The sequence below is a fragment of the Corvus brachyrhynchos genome, unplaced genomic scaffold (genome assembly GCF_000691975.1).
Source record: "Corvus brachyrhynchos isolate BGI_N302 unplaced genomic scaffold, ASM69197v1 scaffold83, whole genome shotgun sequence".
NCBI lineage: Eukaryota > Metazoa > Chordata > Aves > Passeriformes > Corvidae > Corvus > Corvus brachyrhynchos.
In genome coordinates, this window is record NW_008238464.1 from 5,416,261 (window position 1) to 5,427,130 (window position 10,870).

At 42.4% G+C, this 10,870-nt stretch overlaps 1 protein-coding gene across 2 annotated transcripts in view; it reads left to right on the plus strand.

The window, feature by feature from the left end:
* LIMS1 (LIM zinc finger domain containing 1) overlaps window positions 1–10,870 on the plus strand; it is a 67,370-nt gene that overhangs the window by 23,257 nt on the left and 33,243 nt on the right. The gene's annotated exons all lie outside the window — the stretch shown is intronic.

Sequence of the window (10,870 nt, forward strand, 5' to 3'; positions counted from 1 at the left end):
AATACAGATATAAATACAGTTTTCACAAACATCCCCTCCGTTACAGTGCACCCGCGACCGCCGCCTGCGGCCCTCCCGGCTCCCCAGCCCGTGGGGTTACGCCTCGGCCGAGGGGATGTGTCTGCCGGGGGACGTGCCTTGTGCCAGTGCGCAGGATCAGGGGGTGTTTTGGGTTGCAAGGGAGCTTTAAGATCATCTAGTTCCATCTCCCTTGCCATGGGCAGAGATACCTTCCACTAGACCAGCTCACTCAGAGCCCCATCCAACCTCGCCATGAATGCTTCCAGGGGTGGGGTGTCCACATCTGATTGAGGATGACCACACTGAGGGTCAAAAAGCTCACTTCTGTTGAACTGGAGGGATACTTCCTGCATCTTCCTGCCTTGTGCTGTGTATGGTGCCCACTGGTCCTTTGCTCTACAGCAGCTGCATTCACTAACCCACCCCCCCCAAACCCAGTCTTCTAGTTTGGTGGCTTGGAGAGGGCTCTTGAGAGAGGAAGACGTGGGCTAAAGCTCCTTGCAGCTGGGGTGAAGGTGAGGGAGGAAGGAGTGTATAGCAAGGGGGAAGGAAGAGTGTCAGAAGGAGAAAAAAGGAACTTGGTGCTGAGCTCCTAAGTCAGTTCAGCCATCTCTTGTATACACCCTCGGCAAACTGGAACAGCTGAGGCATGAGTATATATTTCCTTCTGCTTGTTTTGCCCCAGAGACGGTGATTTCGGGGGATGACGAGGCAGACAGCTGCAGGGTGTGACTGTCTGGCTTCTCTACCAGCTCTTGGCAATGCAGGAACCTCAAAGGTCTCTTTGCAGAGGGTTGCCCTTGTTGCCTGAAGCAGAGAGGACACTGCCTTGCCCAGAAGCTGCAGTATTGAGCATCCTGGAGCAGCTCTGGGGATTTGTCTCTACCTGTGTTCTGCAGTTCTAGTTCATGTTGGTCTGCTAGAGGAGCAAAGAAAAATACTCTGCATCTGTGGAAATGTGGGTATGAACCAGTGGTTCCATTCTGTAGCTAACTTTTGCTTGTAGACAACTTTTTGGTCTAATTCCGTGCCTAGTGCAGGTCCAGCCCCGTCTCTGTAACCTTAGGAGCTTCATGATCACTGCAGAGCCACTTCTGCTGACCCCTTTCGCAGTAAACCCTGGTGCCAGGAGCAGCTGATGGGCTTGGCTGAACTGTGTGACTTTGTCTAGAGCTGTTTGTGTCACTCTGCCCTGCACTTCCCATAAGGCCTGATCTGGGCTACCACAGACCGCAACGATCTGTCAGTGCCTATAAGCATAGTCTCTCTGGGGCCAGTCTTGTTTTGCTCTCATTTGCCATAATTTTGTTCTCAAGTTTTCTTTTAGCACAGCTCTTTTGAAAAACAAGTTGGTGATAAAAGAGAGCCAACTATTGTGAGTGAACAAAACTGAAAAACATGGTTTAGCCAGACCAACTGGTTAATGAACTGCTCAAACATGCTTTGAAACATTAATTGAAGAGTTAATGCTTGTTTCCCTAGTTCCCTTTTAACAGATGCTTATTCACATTAACCATGAAGTATTGCAGCTTTTACTGTTATCATGAATCAACAAACTGTCCTTGCCTTCCTATGGACGCGGAACTGCTGGCTTATGAGCAATACATTAAATAACATGAATTGCAGTAGTAACCAAGGCCTCTCATTCTGTACAACAACTGGTTTGTTGGGATTTTCTTCATCCTCAAGAACAAAATGCTCTTACCTCAAGGTTTGCCACATTATTTGGAGAGACAAAGCTGTAGTGCATTGTTTCGCCTGGGAGAGTAACTGCCTAGTGATAAGTTTAATGAAACTTTACTGCTGCTTTTGTACTTGAAGGGTCTTTGCAGGAAGAGATAAGAAGTTCAAATGAGGAAGCATTATGTGGCAGTATGGGAAACAGCAGCTTGGAAAGATAACTTACATTGTTAATTTGTCCACAGAAACGGGTTAGTGATAATGTTAAGTGGCCTGAAGACAGAAATAGGAGCAAGAAACAGGATGTAGAGACATGATGAAGGAAAAGCAAAATGAGGCTCTGTTGCTATGGCATAGCATTATTTTGTGTATATGGTGAAAGCAGGTGGTAAGGAAACTTCCCTGCCTGACCATTCAGGACAGCGTACTGGCAGCCAGGGGACTGAAGCCTGAAGCTGTACTGCTGTACGAACAGAACTGGGACAAGTTCTGCCTGCAGCACGTCCTGCATGTCCCCCTGCAGAGATCAGGTTGTGGCCTCATTTCTTTGTCACTGATGGTGAGCAAGGTTTCAGGCTCTGCTTGTTACAGATCTATGTAGCAAGTGGTGGAAGAAACACTGCTGATTTTAAGGGTATTCCTGCTTTAACGATTGCCAGAGGCCTTTGAGGTGTGCCAGAGATTCAGATTGAATTAGGAAAACTGAATGTGTCTGTCCATACAAGAGAGACGCAGCTCAACTCTTGGTTGTCTGGGCAAGTTGACCATCCTAACCTGCTCTACGAGATGGTTATTTTTTGTCCCCAGTTAGTCCTTGTCCTCTGCTGAGGTTGTCAGAGATGGCAGTAGTCTTACAGTGTGTGACACTGTCTGCCTTCATCTCAGAAAAGAAGAAAATCAGAGGGTATTCCCATTTCTCAGCAGGTGGGAAGGTGGGGAGATGGGTTCTTCCCACTCCGCATGACACTGAGAGAGATGCTTGTGATGGGTTGAAGTGGCCCTGCTTGACTCTGTGCTGCTCATCAGTGATTCCAGGGGTTGCTCCTCCCCTACAGGGACCTGGAATGCTGTCCTGCTGTCCTCCAGATTTTGTACTTCTGTACCATGCACCGATGGTATAACTAAAGCTATAGCCTTTCCTATGAGGTGAAAGGTTGCTTCCTTCTCTGTCCTTGATGGTTTTGAAATGAAGAATTGGCACAATTTGTGGAGCTGAACCGTGAATTTTGATAAATTTATTCTCTTCTTTACAGCATCAAGTTTTTACAGGGTCGAAGAAGGAAGTGGTTTACTGAGTCACTTAAATTATTTTTTTTTTATTTTATCACAACTACCAGTAATAACCACAGGGAAAACATGCAAGCAGTGGGCATTTGATGTAAAGCTTTATATGGGAGAGGCTGCTCATTGTGAACGTGCTGCCAGCAAGGCTACAGGCTGACAGTAAGTGTCCACTTGGTCACTGGGGCTGAGGGTCTGGCTGAGGTATCTGCTGGAATGCACATTGTGCTGCTTTCTGAGCCAACAGCGTGGCTACAAATTGTATGGGCTTTCAGTCATTCACTGGGAAATTCTTGGGAGCGGGAGCTATGCTGGAAATGGTGATAGAGTTAGGAAGAGGACAAATAATAGTTTTACTTCCTGGGTTTTATTACTACTAACAGCAAGTGGCATGGTAACAGTGCTTTTAGCAGAGTCCTTTGTTGTTCTGGAAATGAATGGAGGTATTCTGGTATTCCCAGCAGATTTCTATCCTTTGCTCCCCGGGAGTGTTTTTAGGGACACTATTTTGTCCCCACCCAGAACAGAGGATTCGTGGTCAGTTTGAAGATACACCATTGCTGACGGGTTTTCTGCTGGCTGAGGAAGAGGACACTGTGACAGAATAATTGAACCCAAAACTGTAATTCCAGTGGAAGGAATAGATTGGTCTCACAGAAATTACTGAAATTGTATCGCTTCTGGTATGGTCGTGGGCAGAAGTCAGTAACTTTTCGAGCGAAGCAAAGCTTTTACGGTAGGGCAGCTGTGCATTTTCGGTTTAAGGCTTTTGCTCTAATTTAAGAATCTTAAGTAGGTGTTTTATGTGCTTTAAAATATTATGAAAAATCCATATGAGATCATATTTTTATGTTTTATGCTGAATCCCAAAGTAATTTTTACAGCATTAAGGGGAGGGGGGGATGGCTTTTCCATTTTACATCATCCTGAATGTCCAGGTTGAATTACTTTCATTTCTTTTGCACTGTGGTTTTTTTTTTTCAGTATGGATTTTTCTGCTTGGATATGAATTACAAGTTTTAATAATTTTGAAACCAAAATGTATGTACTTAAAAATTAAGATTTGTTTGAGTTGCTAAAAATTGCACCTCATCTGTGATTTTTAAGTGTTTTTACATGTATTCAGCTTCCTTTTTTGTAGACACCTGATCTACTTTCTATATTTTGCTTTAGAGAATATGTTCATTTTTATATACAATAAATCATCATACTACAGGTATGATGAGCTTTTAAAGGTGATAATCTCTAGGGACCCATCAGTTTCTACCTTTCTTGGAAATGCTGGTCAGAGTATAGAATGAGTTTTCAGTATGTCTGGCCTTCTGTGCTGTCTCAAGTGTTTCCTCTGTGCCCTCACTGCCTCCTCCCCTTTCCTCTGTAATGTATTTTCCCTGTCTTGGCTTTTTGGGCAGTAGAGGCTGTGTGAGGTGTCTGTACGGTGTGTTTATAGGCGTAGAGTCAGGATCATTGCTTCTTCTGGGCTGCTAAATTGACCATCCCTCACCATACAACCAGCAGCATTCAAAGGCTCTGGTGCCCTCTTGGGAGCTCAGGGTTGGATTGTCCTAAAACACCAGCCCTTGGAGCTGTAAAGTAGTGGCACCTACTGCTTTCATGGTTGTATTTGTTTGTGTGCCAAGAGGTGGTGGTGCCTTCAAGCCATGTGCATGTTGTCAGGGTTACCAGCACCTGCTCCAGCCTTCTCAAGGGGAGTGTACTGTCTTCTCTCCTTGGTATTTCATTTCAGTGTAAGGACACAAAACCTTTATGAGAAGCTTTTCTTTCTCTACTTGTAATGTAGCGTTAGTCATTTGAAAAGTATTTGTAAGACGGAAAGCAAAGGGTCCAGGAGTCAACAGAGAAAGCAGTTTGTAGGCTGCTGAAGTTCTGTTTGCATTTATTTAACCCTGATGAGTGATGTTTGGAGAAAAACTAAGATATCCTAATAGTCCCGTTTCTTCACTGAAAGGTCACATTCAGTCCAGGACTTGTTTTGAGATGTTCCACAAGCTCTCCACCCAAACCAGGTCTCAGCAATTGCCCATATGAACTGTCTCTGCACCCCTGGAAGGGCTTGCTGGCTTTTGGGACACAAACCTGACTGCCAGAACAGGTAATTCCTTAGGGCATCTGGGGCAGCAGCTCTCTGGGCAGTTTTCTTCATTTGCTACCTGCTTTCTAGTTCTGCTTCTGTCTATTTGTTTTTTCTTTAAATTTTTTTTTTAACTTAGTGATTTCTTCAGTCTTTTGTAACATCTGCTGCGGAACTTCTAGCCACCCAATAAGACAGCTGGCACCTGGGGCTTTTTACTCTTATTTCTAGAGGCAGTTTTTCCCCATCATAGTAGAATAAAGTAAACCCTCTGGACATATCTACAGTTGTAGAGTGCAAGTAGAAAACAACTTTTTTAAAGATAAGACTTTTCATCTTAGGATCTTCATGCATCATAACCAAGGTGCTTAAACATAAAAGGTGTATTTCTGACCTGCTTTGAAAATCTCTGTTGGGAAGAGGCTTTTAATTCCAAGACAGTAAAAATTATTCTGAAGGGTAGGTCCTGGATCTAGAAATGCAGGTTGGGAATTGCTTGTGGTTTTTTTTCCACATGCTCTAGGCTATGAAAATTAATCTAAACTGTGATTTTATTGGCTTTAAATTCTCCCTCTCCTCATCATTTTGGTGTGGGTTTTATTTTTTTCCCTTTGTTTTTTAAGATGTTACCCCATCATATACAGGGTCTATATGAGTAATTGTACCCATATTAAAGCATCAACTGTTTGCCAGCTTGTTTGTCACTCTTTTTTTTAAGAGACTTACTTACAAATGGCAGGACAAAACTGATTCATGCTGTGTCACACTTTCTTCTTTGCACACCTACTCATGTATGGATCATCTGCTGATTAACAGCATAAATTTCTGGCTATAATGCTAATTTGCATCTTCACCCGCTGGTCTGTCATTCATCTCTGCTCTCAGCTTGGCCCCGGTCTGAATTACTAAAGTATGTGTGGGTTAATCCGTACCTCCCTCTGGCTGTAGAAGGAAATACTGGCACGAGAAACAAGGCAGTGTTTTACCAGTAGAGGGAAGTATTGTAAAGCTCAGCCGAAGTAGGTTTCTGCTTCTTTCTGTTTCTTTCTGGAGAAAAGTGTGCTTTTTGCAGGTTTTTTTTCCCGCTGAATTTAGGAATTCATGGAGCAGCACGTGCAGAGAGCTTGGAGAAGGAAAGCAAAATACCTTGCTGCATGTTCAGGCAGACAGAAGATTTTTCCATGGTTGCTTTTATAAATTTTTGTTATTATTGGAATAGTATATTTGGAATGAGAGCAGGGATCTCTGCCATGCTTCACTGAAACCTTGTGGGGCACCAGCCGTGGATGTGGACATGCCTTTGGTGCTGCCAGAATGAGAAAGGACCCCCGTGTTCACCACAGTAGCCCTGCCTTCCCTTTGCACACTGAATTCCCAGAGGATTTCAGTGGGTTGAGTGCATCACTGCTCTGAAGAGTGTTGAGCACACCATAGAACCATAGAATGGTTTGGGTTGGAAGGGACCTTGAAGATCATCTAGTTCCAACCCCCCCACCGCCCCCACACCATGGGCCAGGACACCTTGCACTGGACCTGGTTGCAACCATCATGTAGATTTTTACTTTACCTTGTGTGGCAGGGACAGGCATTAGTAGATGAGGTTTAACAAAAACTAGTAACTACTGTTAAATTGCAATAAACCCACTTGGTCAGCTGGAGCATGGACATAAAGCCAAAGCTCTGCTTTGTAGTGTGGACATAGATCAAGGGCCTCAGTACTTAGCCTAATCCGCAGATTAAGTTTGCGTGCTTCAGGACTGATTGATCACTGAGTGGAACACAGTAAGAAGCATCAAAAGGATGTTGGAGTGACATTAGACAAGGAAGGAAATGCAATTAATTATTTAACTCCTTGAATCAACAGTTTAGGCTCCTGTGAAGCTTTGAAATTTGTTTCAAGGTGTCTGTCCTTAGTATTTGTGCTTGGTATTCTCTCTGTGCATTTCATTTTATCACTGCCTGCCCCAGCAGGGACCCACAGTGTGGTACACTATTCCTTGACACCCAAACCCATCTGTGGGGACTCATTCTGGAGCTCCAGAGAGGCGTGAAGCTTTGTTGGCATCGGCACATCATTTGGGTGCTTTAGGGATTCTTGCAAAACTGCAGGAAGGTTATTGCTACCTTCCTTTATTTTCTGTGAGTCCTTTGCTGATGTATAAGCCTTTTCCTTCACCTTAAAGTGAGTCCAAATCTTGTGAGAAATAGTAGAAAACAGTCACTCTTGTACGCATTCCTCTGGAAACTGATTCCAGTGATAAGCTGGGTGAGCGATGAGGGGATGGAGGAATGTGCTCCCCTTTTAACATGCAGCCACCTTGTAACTGTGAGCACACCATGGGCATTCCTATAGTGTTCTTAGAACACTCTTCTGATTATTGCTCTGACTGACTGTGCTGATGTGAAAACAGTTTTTTTCTATTAATTTGAAAATCTTCAAGTAAATTTAAATGAAGATTGGTAGTTTTTTCAAAGTTTGAAAAAAACCAAAAAAACAAGAACATGCCACTAGAGTGAATAAAAGGTGACACACACCAGTAAAGGTTTTTTCTGTGTGGAATGAGAGACCTAAAACTTCATCTTTTCTGGTTTCTATAGTTAGTGTATATTCCCTGTAAATACAGGCTCATGAAGGAATGTCCTGAATTTGAAGCACTTGGCATTTATTGTTATTCCTAAATTCAATAACATGTTTTCCAGCATCGTGAATTGCTGTTCACATCCCTTTGAATGTAGTATAAAGTAGCAAGACATAACCTATCTATCTTAAAAGATTTTTGAATTGGAAAATTCTGCTGAATACCTAGAGTCAGCAGAACAGTAGTACTTTCACAGAAATTTAAGAGGGAGCACTGGAGGCTTGGAATATCAAGATAAATGCTCTGTAGAACTGCAGTGAAAACTCAACCATGAGCATAATTAAAAGTTATTTACTGCTTGTGATGAATGAAAGACTGCATACTTTCTGTCTGGTTCCACCTTTTGCTGGTTAGACATGGGGGAATATTTTCCTCTACTGAAAGACCACCGTGGTTATCCATCACATTGCAGTAGCAGTGTTGGCTTTCTCTGGGGGCAGGAGGAAGGTCAGTTGCATGAGGGAAGAGTCACACACTGGAAAATGAAGAATAAGCCTTCAAAGTACAGGACATACAAGAAGGCTGTGCATTACTGGTAATGAGAAAAGTTGTGGTAACTTGGCTGGTCCTCAAAAATTCTGATGGAATGTGAAAGGTCCAAGTGGCCCCATCCCACATGAGAAGAATGTAATCTCTCAGAAAAGGAATTATAAACAGCAGATAGGGGCTGGAAGGTAAAAAGGGGTGTGGGGAGCAGGAGGCACTCGCTGGGGAAGCTCTTGCAGAGCCAGGTCTATCCGAGTTGCTTTGTGGAAGCATTTGAGCGAGTTATTGGAGAAATAACGTTTGTGTTCTGCAACATCTGTGCAAAAAACACCCTTATAACTTGTATTTGATACTCAGAACTTAAGATTTGACTGTTTGGGTAAATTCATATTTGAAACCGCATCCCTCGTGAGGATTCATGGGCAATCCCACAGGGCAGAAAAGGAGTGCAGTTTGCATTTCTTCTTGTAGAAAACTTTTAGCTTGTTCTGAAGTCCTCCAAGAAAGTGTTTTCTATATCAGTGTAGACCCCTGTTGAAGTTTGCTGAAGAGGTCTGTGAGATGGAGCTATGGAGCTGAGTCCCTGGTCTTACTTTAAAAACCTAACCATCTTGCCCTCCTTTATATTTAGGTGGATTTGATCTGTATAACAACTCGTTTTTGTGTCTGGACTTGCTGTATTCCTTCAATTTGCATGCTTTGTCTGGTAGTGTTAATTTTAAATTTTCATAATACTGGTTTGGTGCAGCTCTGGTTTCCAAGGACATTTGAGTAAAAGTTGTTGCCCAAGCACAGCAGCTGCTCATGCAGATAAATAGAAGTTTAATGAAGTGATGTGTTTCACACTAACGCAACGTGCAGCAAAGTGGGTGAAGAGTTGTCCTTTTATTTTTTTTTTTGTCTTGTGTCATGTTTAACACAAAAGTATTCAGTATATGCTGGACAGATGGCTACTGTAGTGAATAAGAATCTATGAACAAATTTGTAGGTAGAAGCTCAATTTCAATAGTTTACAAAGAGCTTTTTCACAAAAAAAAATTTACTCATCACTTTTTAGATTATTATCTAAAATTGATCATTTGGACAAAGATAAATCATTCATACACAGATATTTAAAGCAGAGTATAAACCATTGGTAATGTATAAAAGCTGCTGTGCCATGAACATCTGTCATCAGCTGTTCTGAACCTCCACTCGTAACAGCATTAACTTTTCATTGGATCGCTGATTGACTAACTGCAGGGAATTGGCATTCAATTATGTTTAAGCTTATCCTCCTCTGTACTGAGAAACAATTTTAAATACTTCATTTGAAATGGGAATGCAGCGTGTTTAGGCAAATACTGTGATTGTTCTTGCTTTTATTTTCTGAGGACAGGAGCTCAGTTGTGTGTAGCTTTTGTTGACAGTTCAGTGTGTGCAACCCTCTAACATCTTATAAATCACTTTGAATTTTTGCAACTATTATCTATTTATGTGATTGTTACGTTATGTGTTTGCTTTTCCAAAACAATTTTGTTATTTTTCCATTGCGTGATGTTTAATATTATGTGCTGATGACATTCCAGGCTGAAGCACATTGATAGTATTATATAAAATTACTGTGTTTGTGTTCAGTCTGGTAACCTCAACAAAATTGGTGTCGTATGATATACCCAGTATCACCTATGTTACACTTTTTTCCTTTAGAGAAATTAAAAAATACTCTTACATATATTCTGCAACAAAATAAACACTTTAATACTGAAATCTGTAATTCATACCACATAGAACTTGTTTCCTATTATAGTCAAAACAGTCCTTGCTAATTGTTAGGTTTCTTGGCTTTTATTAAATGCAAGTTCATTTAAAAAACACACCTTCCCCACTCACCACGTAGAAGTAAAAATCTCTGAAGTTTTTGTTTATATGTGTCAAGAATAATGTCAAAGAAATTGTAAACATTTTTCAAGAAGTGGTAAGCTTTTTTGAAGCCTCCTGAAATGAAGTGTTTTATTTAGTACTAAAGATTTACTAAGAGAGATGAGATGCAGTGCTTGCAAAATTCCCTGCTAACCACCTTCCTGCCTTGCAGGAAACTTCAAGCACTTCCATTCCTGTTTTACAATTAGACAGGACACTCCATCACTACAAAGTGTGACAAACTGGTATAGTGGTTGCGTTTTGATAGCTGAGAGTAGGAAGAAAATTACATTGTGGTTTTCTTCTGATTTTCAAGGTAGAAGAAGAAAAATGCACAGTGCTGTTGCATTTCCAAAAGAGTATTTTCATGCTAGTTACTGAAGTTACTTTGCGGCACACTTTGCTGCATTAACCTCCCTATCACAGCTTGCCAACGTGCTTGAGTAACTGAAGTTTCGTAGCTCTAATGACTTTCCCTTTGTCGTAAATTATAACAGGAAAGAGTAAACAGCTCATTGCAGTCCTGGAGATGTGTAGCTTCTTGCGGAGGCGCTGGGAGAGCCGCCTCCTTTGCCCAGCACAGGGCAGGGTCGTGCCTGTCGGGGCGGTGAGAGTTTGAGGAAAGCTGGAGGGAAGGGGGTGAGCTTGTCGCACACATCCCATAGGTGTGATCAAGTGATAAAGGAAATGTGGTGCCCTTTGGGAGGGTGTGTACCTATGAGAAACAGGAAGCAGCTCGGCGGGTGCCTGCCCTGCCTGCCCTCCTGCC